Source organism: Amblyomma americanum, chromosome 1 (assembly GCF_052857255.1).
Source record: "Amblyomma americanum isolate KBUSLIRL-KWMA chromosome 1, ASM5285725v1, whole genome shotgun sequence".
NCBI classification, from domain to species: Eukaryota; Metazoa; Arthropoda; class Arachnida; order Ixodida; family Ixodidae; genus Amblyomma; species Amblyomma americanum.
In genome coordinates, this window is record NC_135497.1 from 177,656,085 (window position 1) to 177,682,212 (window position 26,128).

At 45.1% G+C, this 26,128-nt stretch overlaps 1 long non-coding RNA gene across 1 annotated transcript; it reads right to left on the bottom strand.

Annotated features, from left to right (window-relative positions):
* Positions 1-20,827: 20,827 nt before the first annotated feature.
* On the bottom strand, positions 20,828-22,067 carry LOC144093747 (uncharacterized). The gene is made up of 3 exons (XR_013306317.1): positions 22,052-22,067; positions 21,703-21,879; positions 20,828-20,948 (listed from the first exon to the last, which is right to left on the bottom strand). It is a non-coding gene; the product is annotated as an uncharacterized LOC144093747 (long non-coding RNA).
* Between the last annotated feature and the right edge of the window lie 4,061 nt (positions 22,068-26,128).

Here is a 26,128-nt window from a genome sequence, read left to right on the forward strand (position 1 = left end):
ACCGCGTCGGCCCGGTATGGTACGTTAACGTATGGTATGGTATGGTATGATTTTTTATGTATTGTTTTACGTCCTAAAGCTGCACATGGTGGCAGTGAGCGACACTGTAGAAGAGGGCTAAGAGGCCTAACAATTTAAATCACTGTTATTCCGCACCCCTTCCCCCTACCCGCACGATAAAATGACCTAGCTTAACTTATAGAGGATATGCCTAAGAGGCGTGTCAGTGAACGCTGCTACGCGGGCAAAACCAACCTCATTTGAGAACGAAGGCAACCCAAGTAGGATTGTGCCAAAAATTATACGCATGAATTAGAATCGAAATGTATTTATTACTCCCAAATAAATACTTGAAGTATCCGTGAGCCCGTGGACTATAAAAATATGTTGGCGCAATGAACTAGCGGGCGCGAGCGCTCCCGAACTGTAGGACGTGACTTGGGCCATTTCTTTTCCTAGCTTTTCTGCTGCAGCTCGAAGACTTTTGCACAAAACGCGTGCACTGGGAGAATCTGTTCGTGCAGGGTGACTCTGGCCCACAAGTACCGCCTGTGGATCTGGACGCCTGGAATGGCACTCGTTGCAGGCACTAGATGCCGGGCGTCTACCAGGGCCCGACACATAGGGCGCTCAACTGTGGCGCCGTTTGTTTGCGGGTTATCTGCAGCAGCCGATGCAAGAAGACACGCAGCCCCAAGGCAAAGATGTCGGCTGCTCCTGGTAGGCCGAGTGCGTTATCTTCAGAGCAGAATCCTGGCCACCGCAAGGGACGGAGCTCCGGGTCGACGAAGCTGGCTTCGCGTGGAACGCCCAGTGCGTAGTCTCCAAGCCAGGATGATTAGATAGTTGCGCATGATCAGTGGTGACGTGGCATACCTCTGCGATGATGCCGGCTTTGTGGCTGGACGAGATAGGGAAACATCCAAACCGCTTGAGCCCATGCGTTGTGCCTCCAGATGCGTCTTTACATGGGGAAAACCTTGGCGCATGATAGCCTTAGTCGCTTATGCGCCATTAAGCTCAACTCAACTCAACATGGGGAAAGCCACGTCCGGAGACCGCCGATGGCCTGAACTGCAAAGGCTCCAGCGAGAGATACGACGCGCTCTTCGCTGCCTGGGTAAGAAGAACTTGCTCTGGAGGAGTGAAGGCTGCCGTAGGCCCAAACGATGGGTTCTTCCGTTCGTCGTCAGTCATGGCTTGAACTCTTACGGCAAGGCTTGTGTACCACAGTCGCGGCTGTCATGAACGGTGCATACAGGTCTTATCGCAGGCTGATTTTTCCTTTGTTCGCCTGTGCACGCGTACCAGCTGAGCGTGCCGAATCATCTCTCTCAGCTACAAGCCAGCGGATGCTGCTGCAAAGTGCATGGTAATAAGTTTTCCATTTTTCACAAAGCTCTGCGTAAGATACGTGATTGTAACGAGAAGAATACCCAGAGCCGTTTGCCTTGCTCAGGAAAAAAAAACAACATTTTGAATTGTAATGTGAATGGCATAGGTCTTTAAGAGCCCTGTTATGCGCGAGACCGAGTACGCCGTTTTCCCGGAAATTCCGCTGCCCCTTACAAGTGGTATGATGCCTTTCACCTGCAAATGAGTCAGGGAAACGTGGCAAATGTAGTGCACAGATTTATGAACAGTGCACAAGCACGCACAAGATATTCTTTGTATTCTGTTCTTAGCAGCCAACAGAAAATAACTGTCAAAACAACGGAAACAAACTTCCTGAACCGGAATATCATTCTTCTTTCCTGAAGGCACAGCCGACACGTTAGTCTTCCTAGCGTCTTTGGCAGCGGTTAGTGGCTTGTAGCTGGTCGGGGCGTGTCTTGTAGGAGAAAACGTAGCACCACGGAAATCTGACTGAGAATTACGAACTTGTTTGAATGGCAGATAATAATTGGACTCAGGTAACTGATGATCTGTTAAGTTACCCACCGGTCTGTGTTTTCCACCAGAGAGACGGTGGACCTTGACGTTTCTCACCGTTGATACGCTGACTCCTCTTTTTATTTTCTACACTCGCTAATTCCGAGGCGGGGTTCAAGAATGAATTTGCACGTGAAAAGAAGCTAATGAGAGAGGGCACAAAACTTACCGGGCGGCCATAAAATATGGTGCGTACCTGAGCTCAAGCAGCATTTTAATCTCTCCAGTAACCGACTGAGATGATGGTTATAATGGCAGTGATATGACGATGTTCTGGAAGCTATAATCGTAGTGGATCTAGACATTTTCGCTTAGGTTCTGTAGTCGTGGTCAAACGTCATAGGAGCACAGAGTTTTCTACTGAGCCGCATGTAGCGGAGCACTCGCGGAACCCTTAAAGACCAAACGGCCTTGAAAGGCTAGCACAAGAGTCATTCTCGTCATTATAATCTGAAGGGTGCGATAAATGCTCCACAATGCTGCTGCAAAGCAAACCTTGTGGCCTGAAGAATTTTTGACTAATACCTGTTTCTGTTCCGAGAAGTAAGCGATCATGTGATTAACTTCTTGCACCGAGCACCATACGAGGTCTATACTGATGTTGCGGCTGGTGGCTATCAGCTGGGCGGGTTCTTTACGCTGGTGGTTGCATTCTAGATGGCGCTCACTCATACGCTGCCGGTTGTGCATCCGCATAGAGTATGTGGCATTCTCCATCCTTGCGCCCTATACGTTGACGGTGCGACAGTCCTAAATATCGGAACCAGGTGCCTTTCGCTCGTCTTCTCGGCACGGCGGGCTCAAACGTCAGGGTCATGTCTCCGTTAAGGCTTCCGATCCACTTCGCGGTCGTGCAACTCCGGATTTCCTCGTAGTGCGCTTGCTCTTGCGTTCGTGGCGACATTCGCGAAGTTCTTCCGACTACTCCCTCCGGCGGCTCATGATTTCTGCCACCGCACCGAGCGACGTTGCGACGGTGCGCTCACGACCTACGAGTGATGACTCTCGCTAAAATAAAGATGTTTTTATGCGTTGCATATTGCAATCACTCAGTTCAGCCCTTGGGCGCGGCCGGGCAGCCACCAAACCACGTGACGTGACGTCACGACAGCCGGAGGAAAAGCTGGGCCCCAACTCGCGCGGTCGCGCGCGGCCTTAGCCACCACCTTACTCCCGCTCCTCCCGCTAGGGGCGCTGCGCCGGCACGTGACGTCACGGAGGAAAAGCTGGGCCCCAACTCGCGCGGTCGCGCGCGGCCGCAGCCACCACCTGACACCCGCTCCTCCCGCTAGGGGCACTGCGCTATGATTGACGTCACGGCATATGTATAAAAGAGCTGCGCTCCTTCGCCGGGACAGTCTTATACCCCTGTCACATGGGGATTTCGAGGGCCCTCGAACCGATAGTCTATCGACTCAAAGGCGATCGAGCGCTGCTACACGGGCAGTTTCAATGGCGATCGAGTCAATAGCCTATCGAGTCAACGGAGCAGCACGGAACTCCATCGAGATATGCAACGCATTCTTGGTTTAACCAAGCTAAGCCTGGCCATTTTTTTTTCTCCGAACTAAACGATTCAAAAGGATGCTTTTTTGCATAAAAAAGGCACGCAGCACTAAGCCTGCTACCGACTTCGCAAAAAATAAACCGCTAAGGGATTATATGTTCAGCCTTAAAGTGGCGTTTTACAGCACCTTCTTTGATCGAAAGCTCTCGAAAGTTGAGAAAAAGGGTTCTCCGTAGCTTTCTTAAGGGCTGTCATAAGTGATCCGCTGCACGGCTCAAAAACAACTCCCGTTGCGTTGCTTGGTTACATTTGGCAAATATGCTACATAAACCAAAAATTTTATGCGCAAGTGGGGCATCACTGCTGGACGCGTTGTTTTATAATCGGCCGTCTAATCCACTTGCGTTTAGAAATCTTAAAATTGCGCTATGGGCTGGTCACTCTTAGAAGCAAGGCCATAAGGAAGAAAATGTTCTCCAGAGTGGCAAGTAATGCCAGTTGTATCATTCATTTATTCTTTACATTTATTCGAAGAAGCCTTCTTTTGATTTGCTCTAAATCAGATTAATGTGATGCCACAATACCAGCAAGCCCAACAATTAAATCTTTTAATGCCGCTTCATAATAATAATAATAATATTCTTTATTCCCATCGGGATGATGGAGGAGGTTGTGGGCAAAAGCTGCTGGTAAACGGCAGCTTGACAAAGGCCCACAGCCTCCCTCTACAGGGCAACAACAGCAAAGCAGAGACACTCACAAATATACATATAGCCTCTTCGCTATTTCTCAGAGCCAAATCTAAGGGGATCAAAAAATGAAAAAGAAACAAAGAAAATAGAACAACAATCAATACAATAAAAACAGTGGGTAGAAAGCAGTGCAATAGACACAGGATTAAATATAGACATTATAGGAATACAGGCGCAGTTTTTAAGAATGAATGCAGTGAAGCTGTCGTAATTCATGTTTAGATATTTTAATCAGGTCAGCCCGGGATTATTTATAGCTGTTTAATAGTGTTAGAAGTGTGAAGGATAATTTTTCTATTGAGTAGTTGGTTCTAGGAGTTGGTGCAATCCACCCTTCTTTATGACGGTTGGGGTTACACAGAGTGCTCTTTTTCAGTAATGACAACTCGTGCAGAGATTCGAGATAATATTTTAGTTCGCACTGGCATGCAAGTGCTAGTTTATAATTGTAAAGATTGAATACTGGTATCATGTTTGCTTTGGGGAAAAGACCTTGCGATTGACTGTTGTATGGTAGATGAAAAAGTATTCTTATTAGCTTTTTTTATGTATAAAGATTTTTTGCAGATTTGTATACATGGTTGTGCCCCATACTAGAAAACAGTAATTAACATGAGAGCAAAGCAGAGAATTATAAAGTAGGGTCTTTCCTTGATGCGGGAGATATGATCTGTAATGGGAAATAATGCCAACTCCTGGAGCTAAGTTAAAACAGCATCAATGTGACTATCCCATAGCATGCTCTGAGAAAGTGTAACTCCCAGAATTTTAACATTATTTGTGATTTCTATTGGTGCAACAACTTAAATTAAGCTTACATTATTATTTAACTGCCTGGATTTAGGTCTAAATATTACATATTTTGTCTTATTAACATTTATGTTTCAATAGTTCAATATTGACCACGTTTTAAGCTTCGTAAGGAGAGAAATCGCGTCATTGTGTAAGATATAGAAATCTGGCGCAGATAAAAATATACTAGCGTCGCCGGCAAACAATACGTATTTAGGCTTACTAGAGAGGTTAGTAAGATCATTGATGTAGATGTTAAAAAGAAGCGGACCAAGAATGCTGCCTTGAGGAACACCTTTAACTATCGATTTTAAATCAGAACGGTGAGTTTCGATTTGAACGAAGTGCTGTCGAAAACTAAGATATGATTTGATAAGTTCAAGAAAATGTCCTCGGATTCCATAAATTTCCCGTTTCTTACACAAAGTGGAGTGATGAACACAATCGAAGGCTTTAGAAAAGTCGACATAAGTGCCTAGTATAACGTTCTTTTTTTCAAATTCAGACAAAATAAACTCTTTATGTTCCAGCAAAGCTAATTCTGTCGATTTGTTTTTCCTAAATTCATACTGAGCCTCTGAAAGAAGTTTGTATAAATCAAAGAACGAGCAAAGCTCAAAATGGATAAGCTTCTCCAAGCCTTTTGAAAATATGGGTAAGACGGAGATGGTCCAGTAATTATTCATATGATTAGGATGACCCTTTTTGAAGAGCATGGATACTTTAGCGATTTGCATTCGTTTTGGAAATCATGCACTCGTTAGGCAAAGGTTAAAAATATGTGTTAAATATGGACATAAGACATCTAACACATATTTCACCGGACGTGTCTGAACACCTTCAGCTTCGCAACTTGAACTTCTATTTAAAGAAGAAAAAACTGCTTTAACTTGACCTTCATTTACAGGACTTAGAGAAGCAGATGAATTATTTCTAACGGGCATAAAATTGTATAAATTTTCAAGTACACCATGATCGGAATAAAGAAGTAAATACTCATTAAAGCAATCTGCAAGAGCGCAGCCAGACACTTCACAGTCATTTATTGACAACTTCTCAATTCTAGGTGAAAGTTTCGTGCGTTTAAATCTGTGTTCAACTTTTTCCATACGAGGTCACTTTTCTTTAGGCAACTCTTGAACTCAGAGTAAATGTATCTAGATCTGCTTATTTTAACCTTCTTGTTCAATTCATTTCGGAACGCTTTAAATTGCTTTAAGGTATCAGGATCTTTGGTTTTAATAAACTGATGGTAAAGCATATATTTATCCTTGAATTTCATCGTTGTCGGGCCTATGCCAAAAACTTTGCTTTGACTTTATTGCTTCTAGGTTTAACGTACGAAATCAGCTCAGGCAATCAGATACGTCGTATTGGAGGGCTACAGATAACTGCAACCGCCTGCGGCTCTTTAATTCTCGCTGATATCGCAGAGTAGACTGGACTGTAGCATGTCGCCTCCGTCGAAATGCGACCGCCACAGCCGGAATCGAACCTAGGTCTTTCGGCTCATCAACCGAGCACCATAACCACTAAGTCACCGTGGGGGCTTTCATCCTAAAAGCATAGCACGCACAGAGTGAAGCATCAGGCAGCCAGAAGTGACTGTCTCGTAAAAACCGCACGTTTAGCAGTAAGAACTGAGGGCCCGCCCACGACGATGCAGACATTAGGCGACCTTTACACAGAACACAGCTTATACAAGAGGGTCCCGGGGTTCTCAGGTAAACCATGGCCATGAAGAGTAAACGGGTATGATTCCTTAGAGCTGATGCGCCGATGAGGTTGCGACCTAGGAAGGTTACGATGAATCGAAAGTCCTACACCGCCCAAGGCATGCAAGACGTCAGAAGCTTCGTCGCTGACACAAGGACAATAGGCTATACAATAAGCTTCTTCCAATTTGCAGTTATGCGTGCATTGGAGCTGATAAATATCAGTCTAGCATACAATCAGTACTGAAACCTTGAAGGAAGCTTATATAAATAAGCTATAAACTAAAGTATCTACATGAACCCCATATTGACGATGTTCATCTGAAGCATGACTGAAAGAATACCTTTCTGAAAGGATGCCAGGCAAGGAGGCGCAGGCTGTCCACTGTTATTTATTGCATGTGACAAGTGTTGTATTCTTTAATAAATCAGTATACGGATTATACAACAGCACCTCAATATTGTCACCTTTGCTAATGCTATTTCCCTGCTATGTAACTCTAGGGCTGAATCGTAGCGCGTCCGTAAATGCCTAGAAAGAAGAACGGAAGCTAAAGCCATGGCTTATAGCCGGGAAAGAAACTAACATCTTACGATAGCTATTGAGGTGCTGGAAGAAGGAACGAACACTATGGCCAAGATAGCGAGTTGGTGAAACATTTCCTAAGGGTAAAACGTGCCTCCATCACGGTATTTTGCGCTTTTTACCCATATGTAGTAACAAAGGACATCCACCTGAACAAAGCAGACACGACACATCCGGACTATAAAAGACAAATCACCACGACAATAACAATGGACTCAAGCGCATTAGCTTGAAACTCACATGTTATGAACAGCAACATAGGCACAACCACCCCCTCCCCCACCCCCAAGGAACAGTAAAGAGCAGATGTGTACCAGCAGTATTCACCTAGAAAGCCTAAATTTAAAGCCTGAAGAAAGCAATTCAAACTAGATTCAGGGTAGCACGCCTATATATTTATAAGGATAAAATTAAGAGATAGAAAGAGGGCAGCCTCTGCCATTGAACAAACCCGAAATTACGATAGCGTAGCAGAAGTCAATAGAAGGAAATATATTTTCACAGGATGTGTAGTGCACACAATGTGTTCCAGACGATACTTTAGGCTAAACGTAGATTACGGGATAAAAAACACATGGTAAGGACCGGCAGAAACCCAGGTGTCAAGATTCCATTGCGGGAGCAGCGGAGGAAAATTTCACGGGACATGATGGCGGCGACTGCCGAAGGACGAATATCTTTGAATGAGGCCTTGGACGGCACTTCACTTGGCTGATGAAGATAAAGGCATGACGGCATTGAATTGGCCTTCCTGGTACCGAGCCCTGCCAAGCACCTGATACCACTACAACGGAATCAATTTTGTACCCAATTGAGCACTACAGACGGCGGGGGAAGGGTGGCCCAAGATACCGAAATGAGGAAACTGAAGAAAAAAAACTGCGCATATCCCGGAAAAAGGGAACAACGGAACACACAGAATTGAACCAGACACCTGCCGATCTGCAGTCGAATGCTCGACCACTGAGCTATGCCCGCGACTTTTTTCTTTATCGCCTGGAAATAGTGCCGAAAAGAAACGTCTAAGCATGCTCACGCCACAAAACACGAGGCCACCTTACCACTGCATGAACCCTCCTTCCAAAACATCAAAAGTCTGGGAGGCACACACATGCATCCAGATAGGGGAGCCAGCTAAGCGGCTCTTCCAGGGCAGCATATATTCCCTGCACGAAAGCGCATTGTTCACGAAACAAAGATTTCGATGTCCTTGGTGACAGCACAGTTTTTCTCCGCGAGAAAAAGAAAACGAATACTGTATGGTGTGATGTCAATGTCCTTAATTGTTCGTTGTGAAATATCCCAGAAAAAGACACCATCAATCCACAGAACAAAATAATGGTCAATTGTCTCTGGTGTATTGCACAGGCGACAATTCACCGTCCATGGCGCAGGCATGTCTTTGGCATTAAGGCATGCCTTCACAGGCAGCGTCGACGTGTGCAGCTTAAAAAAGAACGTTTTTTAGCGGCAGAAGAAATGCACATTCGCCTAAGAAGTTTTAAAACAGTGGTGTCAAGGAACTCCAGAAAAGGTTGCCGATACAACGGTACAGGGAACAAATACTCTGTAAGTGTCTGAGTCGTCTGTCTTCTGTAGAGGCTATACAGATAGTCTAAGGAAAAGCGCACAGTGAGGAATTTGAACGTGTCAGCAACTTCCTTAAGGAATCCCCATAAAGACCCTTCACGAGTGTGTCCCGTCAGTGCGAACAGGAAAGGCAAATGAGCACTGAGACGCCTAATAAGCAAGGCTACTAAAAAAGGGTGGTTTGAAGATTTGAAAAAGAAAAAAAAAACGTGAGACAAGCTGATGCACGAATAAGTTAAGAAGGCCGAGTCCACCCGACTCTAAAGAAAGAAATAGGTTATCACAACGCATGAATTCCCATTGAGAACTGCATACGATTGTAGCAAATATTATGTGCATCACCTGCAATTTCTTCCTCGAACAGTGGAGAACCTGCAGCACATAGGCAAGTTTTACAAATAAAAAATGTTGCAGACTTGAGCCCCAGCAAACACTGATGGTTCCCTACCCATCCAAGCTTGGGTTTGTCGCCTCATGGAGACTATCTGAGAATCCCAGTAGGCGCCACTATTGCGAATTTGGTCAAGAGGAAGCCCTAGGTAGTGAAGGAGCGCGCAGTCCCAGCTTATGTCACCGCAATGGCTTAGCGTTGTACCCCAATGGCCAGCCAAAACCCCTAGATTTATCTAGATTAAGAGCCGCACCTGACACCTCGCAAAACTGTTAAGTCAAATGAAATGCCTCAAGCACACTTTTTTTGTCACAACAAAAGAGGGCGACATCATCTGCATAGACTAAAATCTTAATTTCACATTTCGTCAAGGAGAAGCCCTGGAAAGATGTGCAGTTAATAATAGTTAGGCAAAGGGGTTCAACATATACTGCAAATAACAAAGGCGATATGGGAAAGCCTTGGCGAGCAGTTAATTTCAATGAAATAGTTCTGGTTAGCTCTTGGTTAACAATTAGCCTTGTATAGGACTCCTTATAGCAAAGTCTTATGCACCCAAGCAAAATATCTCCAATATTTGCATGCTCTAAGGCCGCAAACAAAAATCGTGGCGAACTTTATCAAAAGCATTGGCAAGATCAATCTGAATTATAGCTACTTGTCTGATCTCATCTGATACTGTCTCCACTACTGAACGTGAAATATGTATATGGATTTGGATTCTGCGGCCGCTGATACCGCAGACCTGATGCGTACCTATTAAGTGAGCGACAACTACCTGCAGACGACTGCAGAGAACCTTTGCAAAAAGTTTGTAATCTACATTACAGAGAGAAATATTACGATATCCCTGAACTGTTTTGAACCAATTGGAATCAGTGCTGTTTGGAATTAATATAGTATGCCTAGAATAACAAGTGGGGGGGGGGCAGAAAATCAACATCGTAAGAAGCCAGGCAAACCTCCATGAAGAATGCTGATACTGTAGAAGCTTGGGCAAGTTGGTGTGACATGGTTTTTCAGCAGCGCAGGGGACAAAGGACGTGACAAGTGCACAGACACGGCGCTGAACTCACAACTGGTTTATTGAGGTCATTTTCACACCTTAAATACAGTGGCAACCAATCTCAAATGAAAAGACAGATACACAAAACAGATTGACGAAAATGACAATTCCTGAGCACAGGTCTTCAGTGGCACAAGACCAGCGGCGCACGTTTTTTTCTATACTCATCAAGGAAACGTAGTTCTTTATCAGACAGAGCTATTGAGGCAACGCTTACGCATAGAATTTATGGACTTCATGAGCTTCAATGATTTCACGAGTGATTTTTGTTCTATTTTCTGGCAGCACTCGACACTGAGTGAAACCAGGAAAACACGGCGGTTTTTGTTCTTTTTTCTTTCCTCTGTGCAGTCTCTGCAATGAATGCCAAGGTGACGGGAAGCGGTGCCGCTCACGTTGTTGTTGTGTTCCCGCAGTCAGTCGTTGAAGCAACGACCAGTTTTCCCGTGTAGTGCTTGCCACATGTAAGCGGAAACCTGTACACAACATTGCTGCTACATGGTACAAAACCTTTTTGGTGTTTCTTATCGCAGCCAACCATCCTTCCATTGCTGCTATTTACAGTATGGCAGAGTTTGGAGAGCTTATCGGGGGCGGAAAAAACAACGTTTACATCGGCACGCGCTCCCACCCTTTTCAGATTATGTGAAATGCGATGTAGATAAGGAATAACCACATACTTTCTTTTTTCTTCCTTGGGCCTTTCAGTGTAATCTCTGCGGCCTGAATTAATGATTTCTCTTAACAGGCTCTCTGATATTGCAATCAGAAGGTCGGAAGGGTATCCTGCTGCTTGTAAGCGTACCACCTGATTTTGATAGCTGTCTTGTATCGCATGATGGCATGATTTTTCTAGGGCATTTCTTAAACACAACTTTGCGATGCCGAGCTTTACAAGCTTAGAATGTGCAGAAGCGAAGGGCGTGAGGGGCTTCTGGCATCGTGGCTCGGAACGCCAGCACACATGGATGGGAGCGCGTGCCGATGTAAACGTTGTTTTTTCCGCCCCCGATAAGCTCTCCAAACTCTGCCATACTGTAAATAGCAGCAATGAAAGGGTGGTTGGCTGCGATAAGAAACACCAAAAAGGTTTTGTACCATGTAGCAGCAATGTTGTGTACAGGTTTCCACTTACATGTGGCAAGCACTACACGGGGCAAACTGGTCGTTGCCTCAACGACCGGCTGCGGGAACACAACAATAACGTGAGCGGCACCGCTTCCCGTCACCTTGGCATTCATTGCAGAGACTGCACAGAGGAAAGAAAAAAGAACAAAAAACCGCCGTGTTATCCTGTTTTCACTCAGTGTCGAGTTCTGTCAGAAAAAAAAATCACTCGTGAAATCCATAAATTCAAAGATGAATGCGTAAGCGTTGCCTCAATAGCTCTGTGATAAAGAACTACGTTTCCTTGATGAGAATAGAAAAACATGCGCAGCTGGTCTTGTGCCACTGTAGACCTGTGCTCAGGAATTGTCATTTTCGTCAGTCTGTTTTGTGTATCTATCTGTCTTTTCATTTGAGATTGGTTGCCACTGTATTTAAGTACTGAAAATCACCTCAATAAACCAGTTGTAAGTTCAGCGCCGTGTCTGTGCACTTGTCACGTGCTATGTCCCCTGCGCTGCTGAAAAACCAACTCCATCAAGAAAGCGCTAGGCAAGTGGAAAATGTTTGATGGAACTCGCTAGTAACGCCCTCTGGCCCAAGAGATTTCTGAGCCGTCAGGTCAGAAATGGCAGATTTAATTTCGTCCAAAGTGATAGGCCCCTCAACTAAAGCACGCTGCTCACCATCAAGTCGGGGCAAGGCTTCGAATAATTGATTGTAATCTGATGTCACGTTTGTGCCCGCACAACCAACAAACAGCTTCCGATTATAGTCAAACAAACCCTCAATAATAAGAGGACCATCACTGTATGTGTAACCATCCTACTGATTTTCCAATATCTCTTTAGATAGAGCACTCTCCCTTTCATCGCTCAGGGACCCACGAGATGGTTGCTCCTCCAGAAATCTACGGCTCCTATATCTTATCAAGGCCTTTTGTATCTTTCGGTTTCAAACTGCTGAAGCTGTGCTTTTACGGCAGTGATGTCGTCTACATAGGCATCAAAGCTAATCCTCTCAAGCTCATCTAGCTCAAGTAAAGTGTGGCCGAGCTCTTGAAGGTGATGTCTCTTCAGAAACGCGATTCTTGCTGAGGCTTCAATAGAAATGTTTTTTGTTTCTTACTTAAACAAGTCCCGTTTTTGCAAAACTGAGAGGTCAACGCGTGTCCACGTGTCCTTCAAGCAATTAGATAAAGCACGTTTGAAGATTTCGTTTGAGAGCAGGCAGCTATTCAGCTTCCACTGCTCCCATAGAGGATGGAGTATGCGCCGACTGTACCTCCCTATCTGAAGAGACACCATGCAGTGATCACTGAAGAATATGGGCCGCACCCAGTAACGAAAAACGCTGGATAACAGTCTGCTGAAACGTAAATCCTGTCAAGCCGAGCACTACAGGAGCACTAAAAATGAGTTAAATGGATGTTATCTCCCTTATCTTGCCCAACATCCACCAGGTTGTATTGGCATGCCAAATCAGTAATTAAAGCAGCACTAGGTTCATATCGCTTACTTAACACTGCACGGTCTTCATCCCTACAAACATAATTGAAATCCCCCAACGGCATAATTTTACGCTCCGTAGAGAAATGGTCTACTAATGACAGGAAGAATAGCCTTCTATCACTCTGCTTTACAGGGGCATCAACACAAGCAATTCGGCCCTGAACACCCGAAATTGCGAGGTCACAGCAGATAAGTCGCCCGTCATCAACTGTGATATACGACACGGCAATAATTCACAGTGTGTTGGCCAGGAATAGCATGCACCCACCTGATAAGCCTCTCGAGTGACTAACGATAACATTGAATTCTGACAAAAAAAGCTCGGCAGCAGCTTCAGTCTCCTGATCAGAAGACATCTTGGTTTCCTGGATGGCTGCCACACTCACACTCAATTTGTTTAAAAGAAGCCATAACTGATGTTGTCTTCGACGATTACGCAAACACTTAATGTTGTGTAGCGACCTGAAAAGCTGTGACGCCCGAAATTTTTGGTGCTTGTCTTATTGAAGGCCTTCCCCTGTACTGGGCCGGCCGGCCTGTAAATCGGTGGCCTGTAGGGCAGACATCGCCCTGCGTTTTGAGATGACCCTTCCCAATGCCAGTACACCAGGTGCCTTCTGCACATCGCTATCGACACACACGTCATCATCTGCAGGACGCTTCAAAGGTGCGCTGTTGTTCATCGCCTCTTCTGGGACAGCCAACGCTTCGGCCCATGAAGCCGATAGGCCACGTCACTCGCAACCACGCTGACAGCCGTCGGGGCACCGAACTCACTAGAAGCTGACACTTAAGGCGACACACTGCTGCACTCCGGCGACGAAGGGGCATCGCCGGCACAGAAGTAATGTGGCACATTCACTGGCTGATGCGCCTCCACTGACTCTACAGCAGGGGTGTTCTGCTCTCATGATCGTTGGGTGACAGGTGGCTCCTGAGCAGCAAGCACAGGACTCAAAGTAGCAGACCCGGGCAGACCCCGGTCCGGTGGCTTTGGGTCTGGAGACGACGATTCCTGTTTGTTCGTACCTGCAGGCGGACTCTTGCCGTTATCCCGTGCAGATGCCTTTGATCCATCTTCTGTTTGGAGCCCATGACTCAGTTCACCCGGCGCTTCCACTACATCCGATGCATCCATAATGTGCTCTGACACCACTTCATTATCATGTGCCTAGCTAGTTGCCTTGGCGTAATCTGTCACCATAACTCATAACACATTTGTCTATTGTGTGCCCAAAGCGTCGGCACTGGGTGCATCGAGGCGTGCGACACTGACGCCGTACATGGCCCACACGGTTACAATGTATACACAGCGGATGCCTGCCGGCGATCACAACTAAAGCTTGTACCCCGAAAACGTTGGGGCGTGTGAGGTAATGTACTTGCTGACACACCGTCCTTGAGCGTGAGCAATATTTCACGGTTCGCTGTTTCCATGTGCTTCATTCCGCTGCACCGCCACTTCTCACGCTCGATAGTTTGTACAGTTCCAAAAGGCTCCCAAGCTTCCACAATCCTCCGGTGCCCCATATAGCGCGGTAGCCAAAGAAGCTTAAGCTTCACGTTTTTTGTGTCCGGTTTGGTGTCCCCTTCTCGGGTAGCAGAGTTCTCTTTCAAGTCTACTACAATAGTGGAGAAATGCCCTGCTGCATGTAAAAAAAAACGACACCGGCCTTCAACGCGTGTGGGAAGGTGGGCCACAGGGCCGACGTTTTCCCCAATCCGGAGGAAACCATACGTGAGCTGGGCGGGGCACGGTATCCTGCTGTGGGGCATGAAGGTGTAGTGCGCTGTTCAGCGTTTAATGGCGAGCACAAGACCATCTCGAAAATATGTGGGCAGAAGTTCAAGACTCCGTTCTTTACTAAGAAGAGGGAGGCGCAGAAGATGCGTGACCTCGGAGTTGCGAAGGGCTGAGAGTCAAGTTCCAGAACTACGTTCGAGGCGGGTGCAGCCTGTGGCTAAAAATCTAGCAGCCACTTGGGGTCGGTCAGCTGAGCGTCAATCGACAGAAGCAGAGGCGGAACAACGGAGCGATTGAACGAGTAGACCACGAAGAAACGAGCGGAAGAGGTGAGCTGGGCAGCAAGGGGTTCCTGACATCCTCAGGTTTTCGAAAACAACAATGATTGTATAGAACTTAAAATGAGCTGGAAGACCTTAGGAAAAAAAATTGTAAACTTAAGGAGGAACTAAAAAAAAATTAAAACAACCATGAAAATCTATAGTGCGGAGCCTGTCCCTTGAAGCTCCGAATCCCAGCAAACTGGGTTTCCTGAAAATAGCCTGAAAGATATCGAGGATATAATCGTACAGATGCAAGCAGAATTTAGAGAGGAAAGTTTGCTGATGTGTTCTAACCTGGAACAAATGCAACTCGCCATGCAGCAGTTACCGCTCAGCCAACATCAGCTCCAATGGGCGGTAGCCGTAGAGCAAAAATAAATAGCGGCACTTATGATTAAAAGGGACAAAAATATTAAGAACGAACAACGCTGGCCAAAAGGACCTCGGCCAGCGTTGGACTTGGACTTCTAGAGACTTCTTGGACTTCTAATAGTTGGACTTCTAATAGTTGGAAGAGTTGGACTTCTAATAGAGATTTTAATTATGATGATGAGTGTCCGGAACATGATGTACAGTCCCCATTAAAAAGAACAAATTAACGATTTGGCAATGAAACTAAAGAGGATTTAGGGAAAAACAGGCCACATTAGAGCAATATGTAAATAGCGTTGATCTCAAACCCGCCGTAATATACCTGCTGGACACCAATCCGGACGCGAAGCTAATTGGATACAAGACCTTTCATCTTCACACAAGCGCGTGCATATTAGTACGCAAATAATGCATGACCCAAACCGTTTATCTCGAAGTGGAGGGGGTATAATATATTTGCATAGAAATGTCACCCATTCGTGCAAAACATAAAACTACTTTGATCGTAAATATCTATAGGAGGCCGAAGGATACAAGGCGCAGGTTCAAGAAAAGTAATAGAAAAGCCAAAATTGCAGCTAATGGAGGTCCGCTGTTAATTGCAGGGGACTTCAACGCCATAAGCTAACGCCCCTGTTTGAGCTGAAGTCCCTTCATGAGCTTTTATAAAAAGCAAAGCTGATCTAGGGGCTTTACTTTGACCAACGTGGCTCAAGCTCTGACTGCAGTACTGAAGCAGCAGGTGTAATTGATTGTTAGGCAATGTTCCTACTTCCAACAATCATTTTATAGCACACTATGTGGTGAGCTTTATATCAATGCTCATTTTTTACCAAATAAAAACACCAAGACAGTTATTTTTCCTAGAATACAGACCGAAATGGCACCTCCAATGGGCCAATTACAGTGACCTCCTGCTTCCTGCTAGAAAACATTATAACAGTAATAACTGCAACAAACATAAAATTTACTGTAGCTTGTACTGCTATTCCATACTAAATAACTGTCCCAGTGCTGGGTGTTTTTTCTCAGTTTGGGTGCCTCACACGGACAGAATAGTTTGTGAAGCAACAGCTGTCACGCTCCACAACAGCAAAATAGTTCACTAACGTCTTCACTACGCTTTCGTCCGGAGCGCCACAATTCACTACATTCGCACGTTGCCCCGCCACGTTGGCTGAGTGGTTATGGCAGTTGGCTGCTGGCTCCGTGATCGCAGATTTAATTTCAGCTGCAGCAGCTGTATTTTGATGGAGGCAAATGCAAGTGGTCAGTATACTGTAGGACGTCGGTGCACATCGAAGAACCCCAGGTGGTCAATGTTTGTCCAGTCTTCATATATGGTGTCCCTCATAGCTTGAGTCGCTTCGTGACGTTGAACCCACATATCAGAAACCATTTCCACAATGCATGGTTTTGCTAACTTTGCAATACAACTCAAGCTTCATCCAGTGAACTTGCAGTTGCTGCAACTAATCAATGGCTTCTGCTGCTTTTCGTATTCCGACTCTTTTGCTGCCACACCTGGCAGATTGCTTTTCGGCAGAAATACGTCTATTCTCTTTCCTTATGAATAAGTACACCCATGTGTGCAGAAAGCAATGGAGCAGCTTATTCGGAACATTGTGGCACCCAGGTATACTGGTAGGCACAACTTTAAGCACCCCCTTCTTCACAGCAACAACACGGGCGCGATTCTGAAGAAGTGCTTCTTTGTTGCTAAAAAAAATGCTTCAGTTGTTTTCAAGAGCCTGAAAGCCTCTTCGGTCAGAACAACGAGGGGCATATGATCAGTCAGAAATAATTTCAGTTGCATCAGCCTTCTGCAATCGTTTGCTGGCTTGTTTGTTGAGATCGCAGCAGCACAGGAAAAGCAAGTCTTAAAATTTTTCTTCACTTTAGATACCCCATACCCACACAAGTACTCGAAGGCCCCCTCGTCATCTACAGTGAAGGACTGCAGCATTGCTTTTGTAGGGCAAATGATGGCCGTTGGCAGGGAGGGATTTGTGCATTTGTCCTTAATGCCGACAAGCATTTCACCATCGACCACAGTATAGCTGCCATTAGGGCTTGGCTGCAGGAATTGTGCTAAGGATGCACTCCGCAGTGCACACTTGAAATCCTTTGACTTTGGCACTGGATTACGGAGCTGAATTGTCGAAAAGAAGTTTTCAAAGGCATCTTGACTGAGAAGAGAAAATAAAAAGAAGTTAAATCCGTGGTTCCTGTAAAGTTCGTCCTGAATTTCGAGTGCTAATCTTGTTGATAGAAGAACACTGGCCTGAACAGGCTTCCATTAACCCCCTTTAGTGCCGATTGACATGCTTTGGACTAGGCATATGATGCTCTCCAGAAAGTTGATGCCATCTGGTCTCCTGTGCAGTAAGGCTTCCTGTTTTGTTCGGGATGTCATCAATCCAAACCATTTTTCCACTAGGTCGAGAAGCCAAGCAGTTGTGACTGCTGCCTGATCTAAGTGCCCCATTTCCACATAATATCGGAGTACTGCAGCAGTATCATGATGGAAGAAGGTGTATGCTGGCGCCACTTTCATCTTGTCAAAGTGGCCTGGACTGATGCATGCTTTTTTGGGTCTCGGTGTTGCTCTAAAATCAGCCCCTGACTCAAGCTCTATAAGTTCTATAGGTTTGAGACATACTTCATTTGTAGGTTGTTTGTTGGCGTCAACAATTTCATCTGGCAGATATATATTCTGGCATCTTGTGAGATGACTTCTCAAGTTCTTCCGCCGATGAGGCACATCTGCCTTGAAGTACAGGCGCCGTGCAGTAGCCTGCGGATGGTTGACGTAACACTTCCACTGCGTGCATTTGCCCACTGAAAGGCCAAAGCACCGCCATAGTGCCTGGTTGCCGGGTCCCATGTCACCAACATAGAATGCACTTTAACACCGATGTTATCACATGCTGCTATCAAATCTTCAATCTTCATTTTGATGGTTGGAGCATGAAAGCTACTTTATGTGAATTCATATGCGACTGTCTGCTTCCATCGTGTGGACAGCCCTCCGAGCATAATTGCAAGGCCGTGCGTTCCCACACAGTCTTCAGGAAGTGTACCATTTGCAAGCGGAACTGATGGCACACCGATGATCCGGTCGGTCGATGAGTCGAAGTCTAGACCTTTGGAGACTTGGAGCTCATCAACCATGAGTACGGCATGCCTCTCTTTCTCAGAAAAAAGACCGATCTGAAAAGTAAAAATAAGAAGAATGTCTAGAAAGCCACTCACTGCACAAAGGCTTACTGGCACCCATACAAAATTTCTGCCCATAACTACAATAAAAAACTACTTATATATAATGACGGATGCCAACAGTCATCAAAACCAAGGAGCATAGGGGATTTTTGTTTTTTTAACTTGTGGTGTTCATCAAAAGGAGAACAGAAAGGTGATTATTTTTTAAAGATCACTGATTACAAAGCAAAAGAAAAAAAACATGCTGCCAGTGTGATCTGAATCCACAACCTCAGAATCCCACGTCCGGTGCTCTGCCAACTGGGCTGCGGCAATAGACGTCCAATCTTCTGCTTTCGGGGGAATTTATGTGTACTGTAACCTAACCTTAAGAGCGTTCACCCGCACCACCCTCATCCATAGTGGCGGAGAGTGTTTAGTATTACTGGTGTGGATCCCACCAGTGGCACGTGCTTTTTTCCGGTTTGTAATAAATTCTCTTTTTAAAAATAAGAAAATAATCATCTTATTGATCTTCCATTGATGAACATCACCAATTATTCAAAAAAATATATCCCCTATGCTCCATCGTTTCGGTAACTGTTGGCTTCCGTCATAAATGTCATAACGAGCCCCTCTTTTCAAATCCCTTATCTACTTTCATATAAGACATACATACACCTTTGAGCTAGTGAACATCTTTGTAAAAAAGATTTTTTTTACCAACCTTTATTTTCAGCAGGTCGATCATTTCCATGAGGATCCCAGGCCTGAATTTCAATCTTTCGATCCTCCGTTGTCAAGTCCGTTCTGTAGGAAGCGGGCTGGCCAGTTCCCGTACAACATCGTAGCCCCGCGGTCCACAGGCCAACCTCAGTTTCAATGCCTTCACTACAGCATCATTGCTTTAGGTTGAGCCTTGCATCATGCTCATCTGGAGGCTTCGAAGCTGGTCCTGATTGAAGTATTTGCTGATGCCTGCATGCCGCCAGAACAATAATTGGGAATATAAGACACAGCAAAATTGGAGGTGTATCTATACGGATGGATGTTCAAAGAGGGTATGAAACAAGCACCGGATGACCTGCACTGTCAATTTTCACCATTAGGTTCCACCAATGCCGTTTGAGATCAAATGTGATCTTAACAAATAAAGCAAAACATTCTACTTTTAGTGTGACCGCACTATTCGGCACATTTTTTAATTTCGGGCTTTATGAGGTGGCCCACCTGCCACCGGGTTGTGGGCAACCTGCCAGGTGTGCACACCTGGCATGCCTTCACCTAGGCGAAGGTGTTAAAGGTAAATGTTTTCATGGCAAACAACTTTAGGTCAAGGGCTAGGTCAAATGCCTTCAGCGCATATGGACTTTAGGTGCCCACAGTAACTAGTGCTACTGCACGATATTCCGCACTTAAGCTTGCTAACCCATGTGCTCATTTATTATTCTACACTTTACACACGTTAAATAGGCAGCGAAGCTTTGGTTCGGCACCCAAGTAGAATAGATGAGGCCTTTATATGAACAGCTCACTTGAATCAGACATGAAATAATAAATGGCAGCTGTAAAAATTACCACATATGAATTTTCACTTCATTTTATCTACAGACCTGAGTGTGTCAGTGAAGGTATTCCATGCAGGAGACATGCTGTTGTATTAAAGGACTATAGACACTTAAATTTGGTTGCGTGCTTTCTTAAGATGATTCATTCAATATTAAAATAGATGGAACATAGCGTGGTATTCACCTGGGACCATTTAATAATTTATAGTCGAATTTTTACTCTTGTGCTATTTTGGTTTCATAAACCGAACGATGGCTGTGACGTGTAGTTGGCATTTAGGTTGAGTGGGGTACGAAAAAATCCTGCGATATAACGACTTCTAGTTAGCTTCAATTCACTACAACACTGATACCAGCTTGCTTCCGGAGCTGGAAGGGCAACAAAAAATATGTTAGAAGTTATATATTTTTTTGTGCCTTATGTCACCGAAAAGTCAACTACCTACCACAGCCATCGTTCGGCTAGATGAAACCTCAACAGCATCAACAAGAAATTCAATAATAAATTATTTAGCGGTTGTACGTAAATGATACGATGTGATCCGTGTATATGAATGCCTGATGCATCATTTGAAAGAAGCAAACATGAAAGGAAAAATTCCTATAGTCCTTTAGCAATCGCCTTCCTTTTATATGTACTGATATTACTGTCTCTATTGGAATGACATTACCTTTTACAAGTTTCTGGTTTTGTCTTTCATGTGCTCTTGCTCGCTTCTGACATCCAGCAAGCTTTCTTTTCAAGGTCTCCACCTCCTTCCGCACACTTTCAACCTGAGGGCCAGCACCATCTGAAACACAAATGAAAATTGATCACCTTTACAACAGTAAAATAACAATCATTAACCCTTTAAAGCCCAGCATTTAGCAGTAACTGAATATTTTTCCTTCAATATTAGCTGATTTGAAACCTTTCACATCTGTTCTGAGAATAGCTCCTCCGAACTTCATAACGCAAAAAGAGATGGCTCGTCTCACTTTTTTATCAAGAAGTATGAATGAGGCAGGTTGGCCAACTATTACAGACTGATAATAAAGGTGAGCAGCAAATGAATGTTACAATACAACATTATACAGCTACAAATATATCATTCCTGTCACATCAAAAGAGGGTAAAGAGGAAGCTGAACATTGTCATCAACACAGCCCACCATTGGCTTGTGAGCGTGCAACTAGATAGAAACAAAAAAAACACCCCAGTAGAACCTTCTCATTGTACAGTTGCAAGTTCAGCCAATTTTTTAGTACCATAATATTGCTTCGTTATACACTGGCATTTACAATTGAAGTGGTCAGCTGATGGAACAATGTGAAGTCCTGGGTGTCAAAAGGTTAAATTTAATGTAAATCCAAAGATCATTATGTAAAAAGACAAACATTACTTGCAACACATTGCTGTGGAATTGATATTTGAGTGGGTCCTCAGAAGGTCATTAAAATAATATTTTTCATATTGATACACAGATAGCTTGACAGCATGGGCCGCATGAGAAGGGCTCTACATTGCAGATTTAATCTTAACAAAACAGAGACATCAACACTAACCAAATGTGCGTGAACAAATAGGCGTGGATGACATTGTTGTGCTGCCAGGGATATCCATATGTCGCTTCTTGCTTGGCGGCTGACTGATGCAGTTCGGCACGCATGCACCAGTGATAGGTGTCTCTTCTCTACCATCACGTGCCTTCTTGGCACTAAATTCTGTATGAAGGTCAGTTTCTGCAAAATAGAAATATATTGTAGCCATTCGGGGTTAGCAGTTGTGGTAGTAGATATGAGCTGTTTTCTGTGAAGAAAATAGCACTATGCAGTTAACTTAGGCCGCGTAGCAGGCACATCCCCTACTGATAACTGAGAAGAATGACCGACAGAGGACATTCTACGCACTCACTCATGGCAGGTTTCTTGTGGAATTTCAGAAGAGAACGGCTGATTGTACCTGCAAATAGTAGCAAGTTATGACTATTCTACTCACTGCTGAGTCTTCCCATGTAACGAAATGCACACAAAATGTAACAAGTTTGTACCTTGCATTTGTGAAGGAGATTTTTCAATTCTCAGTGCTGCATTTTCAGATGTACAGAGCAATACCGTCTTCCTGGGATGCTCAATTATAACACGATGCATAGCAAGGGCATTAGTGCTTGAACTCTCAACGCCACATGGAGCCTTCTCTGATGTGCTTCCCTCTATACAAAAGAAAAACGTGTCATCACTAAGGATGTCTCTTCATGCATGCAGAAGCTAGTGTTATAACTTTGGAGAAAGCACACAACATGATACGGTGAAAGATAAGACTGCTAGATTTAAACTCTCGGCCCTGGTCAATGGTATATTTCTGCTGAAAACCAGTAATGGCAGCTAATCATAATCTGGTGCAAGACCGATATTCTTTGCTGTTTTCCTATGAATTCAAGTTCAAGACCCATTATTTTCAATGTAAAATCCTCTATATAGCATGCAGTTGATGCTGGCATAGAGATTGGCATACCTTCTGAGCATGACTGCATGGAGGGTGGAAGTTCAGGAGCACACACAGTTGTAGAGCCTAGCTCAGAACAGCTGGGAATGTTTTCCACTGCTGCAAGGAAAGGCAAAATTCGCAGCTAAGTTTGGGCATTAACACAAAACTATATACTCATTAAGGAACGCAGCATTGAACTAAACGTGTTTTGGTGGGTCTCTCAGCTGGCGCTTTCGGCACGCCTTCAGCAGATGGTCCTGACGAACAAGCAGGAAGCATAGGCGTTTGTTGGAAACAAACAGTGCAGTCTACTTTAGGTATTATGTAATGTTGGCCTTAGTATATAAGGTAATGCAGTGTTCAGAATAAAAAAATGAAGAAATTCGGCAACATGCTAGGTGTCATTTTTTAAAACGCTTAACAATGAGGCACCACCTACCCGAGGCGTGGACAGTACTACGAGGTTGTGGCGGTTTGCGGGGCAGCTTTGCTGGCTGGTGAGAAAATATTAACAGGACAGCAGTGCATTTCAGTTTCTTTATGCAAAGCTTACTCAGAATTATGGGCTCGAATTGATCTTCAGTAAAATGGAGCTGTAAAGAAGGGTAGTCATATTACGAATATATATCTAGAGGAAAAATACAAAAACCCAGCTGTGCAGGTGAACACACTGAAATCCCTTGAGTCTCTAGGACAGACTGAGAGGGTGAGGTCTGCGGGGCAGGTATGCACAAAATAATTACGGTGCTGCCTCGCGGATTATTTGTATGGCGTGCATAGAATGAAAGGAATATTAAGGGCACTGGACACCGACACAGGCCGTTGGTTTAGCACAGCAATAAAATTCATTTGCAGCTAACACTCTAATAATTCACACATGCTAAGCGCTACCGCGAAAATATGTAAATTCAATTAACAGGAGCGTGAGTTATGTACACACAGCCAACTCTTTAACGATATCGCGCGACCGTCGACCAGCCGACTTGTCAGTGCCTTATCAGGGCACGGAGCGTGAATCAAGCGAGAATAAGCGCATGTGTTTCAAAAGCACTGATTCTCGCACGTTTTGCCTCTCTGTGCAGTCATCAAGCGCCGACAAGCCAGCTGGATGCCGGAGTGCAGCCCTAGACTGAAATACGCACGCATACTTGCGCTGACATGAATGTTTGCGAGATGACAAAAGCGGATAGCAGCGCGTAATCAAACAATCGGCAGACACAGTGCGAGCTGGGAACTTTACCAATTCTGACTCGCCAGTCAGTTTGCTACATCGAATCTCAATGATGGAAAGTAGAAATTCAACTCACCTCGCATAGCTTGCTAGACTTCGTCTGCTTGAAATCGTTTTTCCCAATCCTGTGGAGCTACGCTTTCTGTCGTACAATATCGTTCTTCGCAAGCAGCACTGAAAACAACGCCAGCCCTTTTCCTGACTGGGTTGAGCACACGAATGCGCAACAGCCCGGCATTTCGGCTGCTGGTGCGGGCACAGAAAAGCGCCAGAAAAAGTAAAGTGCCTTCCAGCAAAAGGCGACAAATATAAAAAAGTTACCTCCGCTGAATGTCCGTCGCCAGCACAGCTATACGAGCTAGAAACGTAGCGCGCAAGCGCCGTCGAACTATGCAGCCGGACGACTGAGGAAGAACATGGCGCAACGGAACCAGTTTTCAACCGGAAGTGGGCGCTGTCCAATAGTGTCGTCGGCGGTGCCGCAAACGTTTTCGATACTTAGCTTGTTTTAGAAAGGCTCATGAAGGGACTTTAGCCGGCAGCTGCAACGATGGCCGCTACGCCGCCACGCTGAAGGCTCGAAATGCTAGCGTAATGTAGGCTTGCGGCACGCACAGAATCTGCATGCTCTGAAGTCTCTCCGCGCATGCGCACAACTGACGAGGCGGGCGGCATCTGCTCTGCCGTGGACGCAGCGGCGAGGCGCGCGGCCCGCACTCCAGCTGCGGGCTGTTACTTCACTCCGCGCATGCGCACAGCTGGCGGAGCGGTGGTACCAAGGCTCAGCGCGCCGCCACGCTGACCTCGCGAAGTGCCTGGCGTAGTGTAGCTTTGGATACAAAATATTAGGACATGGTAGGACTTTACGGTCATTGCCCTGCATTTATTGCATCTATGGGAAACCAAGAGAGGTCTCACATAGAGGTAGAGGAGGCAGAACCTAAGCAGGAAAGTAAAGAAAAAATAGCAGAGCTTATGAAGCACGCTGAGCACGCGGTGCAGTATGCCTCGAATTTGGTCAAGGCTAATTGGTACAACCTCTGCGACTCTTTCAATGCCAGACTTAACCTCGAGAAACCTGGTCATATTGAGATGTCAGGTGGACCTAGGAAAGAGGAAAGCACAGCACAAGGGAAATCTCTTGAAGGCCATACAGAACTACAAGGGGAGTGAAAGGGAGCTCATTGCACAACGTAAAAGGAGGTACGTACAGTCGGAGGGTGTAGGCCTGGACATGTAACAATACACGGGCACACAGATTGAGGAAATGGACAAGGAGCTCACAACCCTGGAGGTGCGTGCCGCACTCCTGGGCATGAGGAGTGATACCTGCGTTAGCGGAGATCAGGTTACCCCTAAAATGCGAGCTAACTTGGACGACAGAGATAAAAGAATTTACACACATTTATTGAAAGTGGCCTCTTCCCAAACACGATGTTCGGGTTCAGACCCAACCTTTAGACTAAAGATGTACTTTTGCAGCTAAAATAATAAATCACCGACAGACCTAGAGGCTATCAGACCAAGGCAATTCTAGTATTAGACCTCTAGGGTACAACTGTTAATGTCAAACATGATATCATACTCAAATATTTACAGGACTGCATCTCTGGAGTAAGAGCGTATAATTATATCAAATAATTTTAAGCTCAATATAGGAGAAGTAAAGTCGGAGTTCACGTGACTAGGAGATAGGGGCACACCGCAGAGGGCATTGCTGTCCCCTTTGCTCTTCAACATTGTTCTATTAGAACTACCGATAAGGCTTGACAGCATACAGAGTGTCAAACACGCAAACGCGCTGTATGGTGACGACGTTACAATTTGGACCTCCAGAGGGTCAATTGGGAGCACGCAGCAAATACTCCAATCTGCGCTAGATGCCTTGCAACAATACGCTAAAGCTGTGGACTCCAATGCGCACCCAAAAAATCGGAGTTACTAATATTTAGGAGGATAGGAGACTCTGACCCTTGTGTAGTATTTGTGGGGTAACGCAAATTCAAGAGATTCCACTTGCGAAAATCTAAGGTCTGTTAATCGACACCTAAGTCAACAACGCGGAACAGATTCGGTGATTGCAAGCAACAACTTGGCAAGTGCGAGAATTATTAGTAGGGTATCAAACAACAAGCATGGACTTAAAGAAAAAGAAACCATAACGCTGATACCGGCTTTTATTGTTAGCACGATAGCTTCAACAGCACCTTATCTGAAATGGAAGAAAAGTGAGAAGAACAAGATGGACATCATAATGCGCAAAGTATATTAAA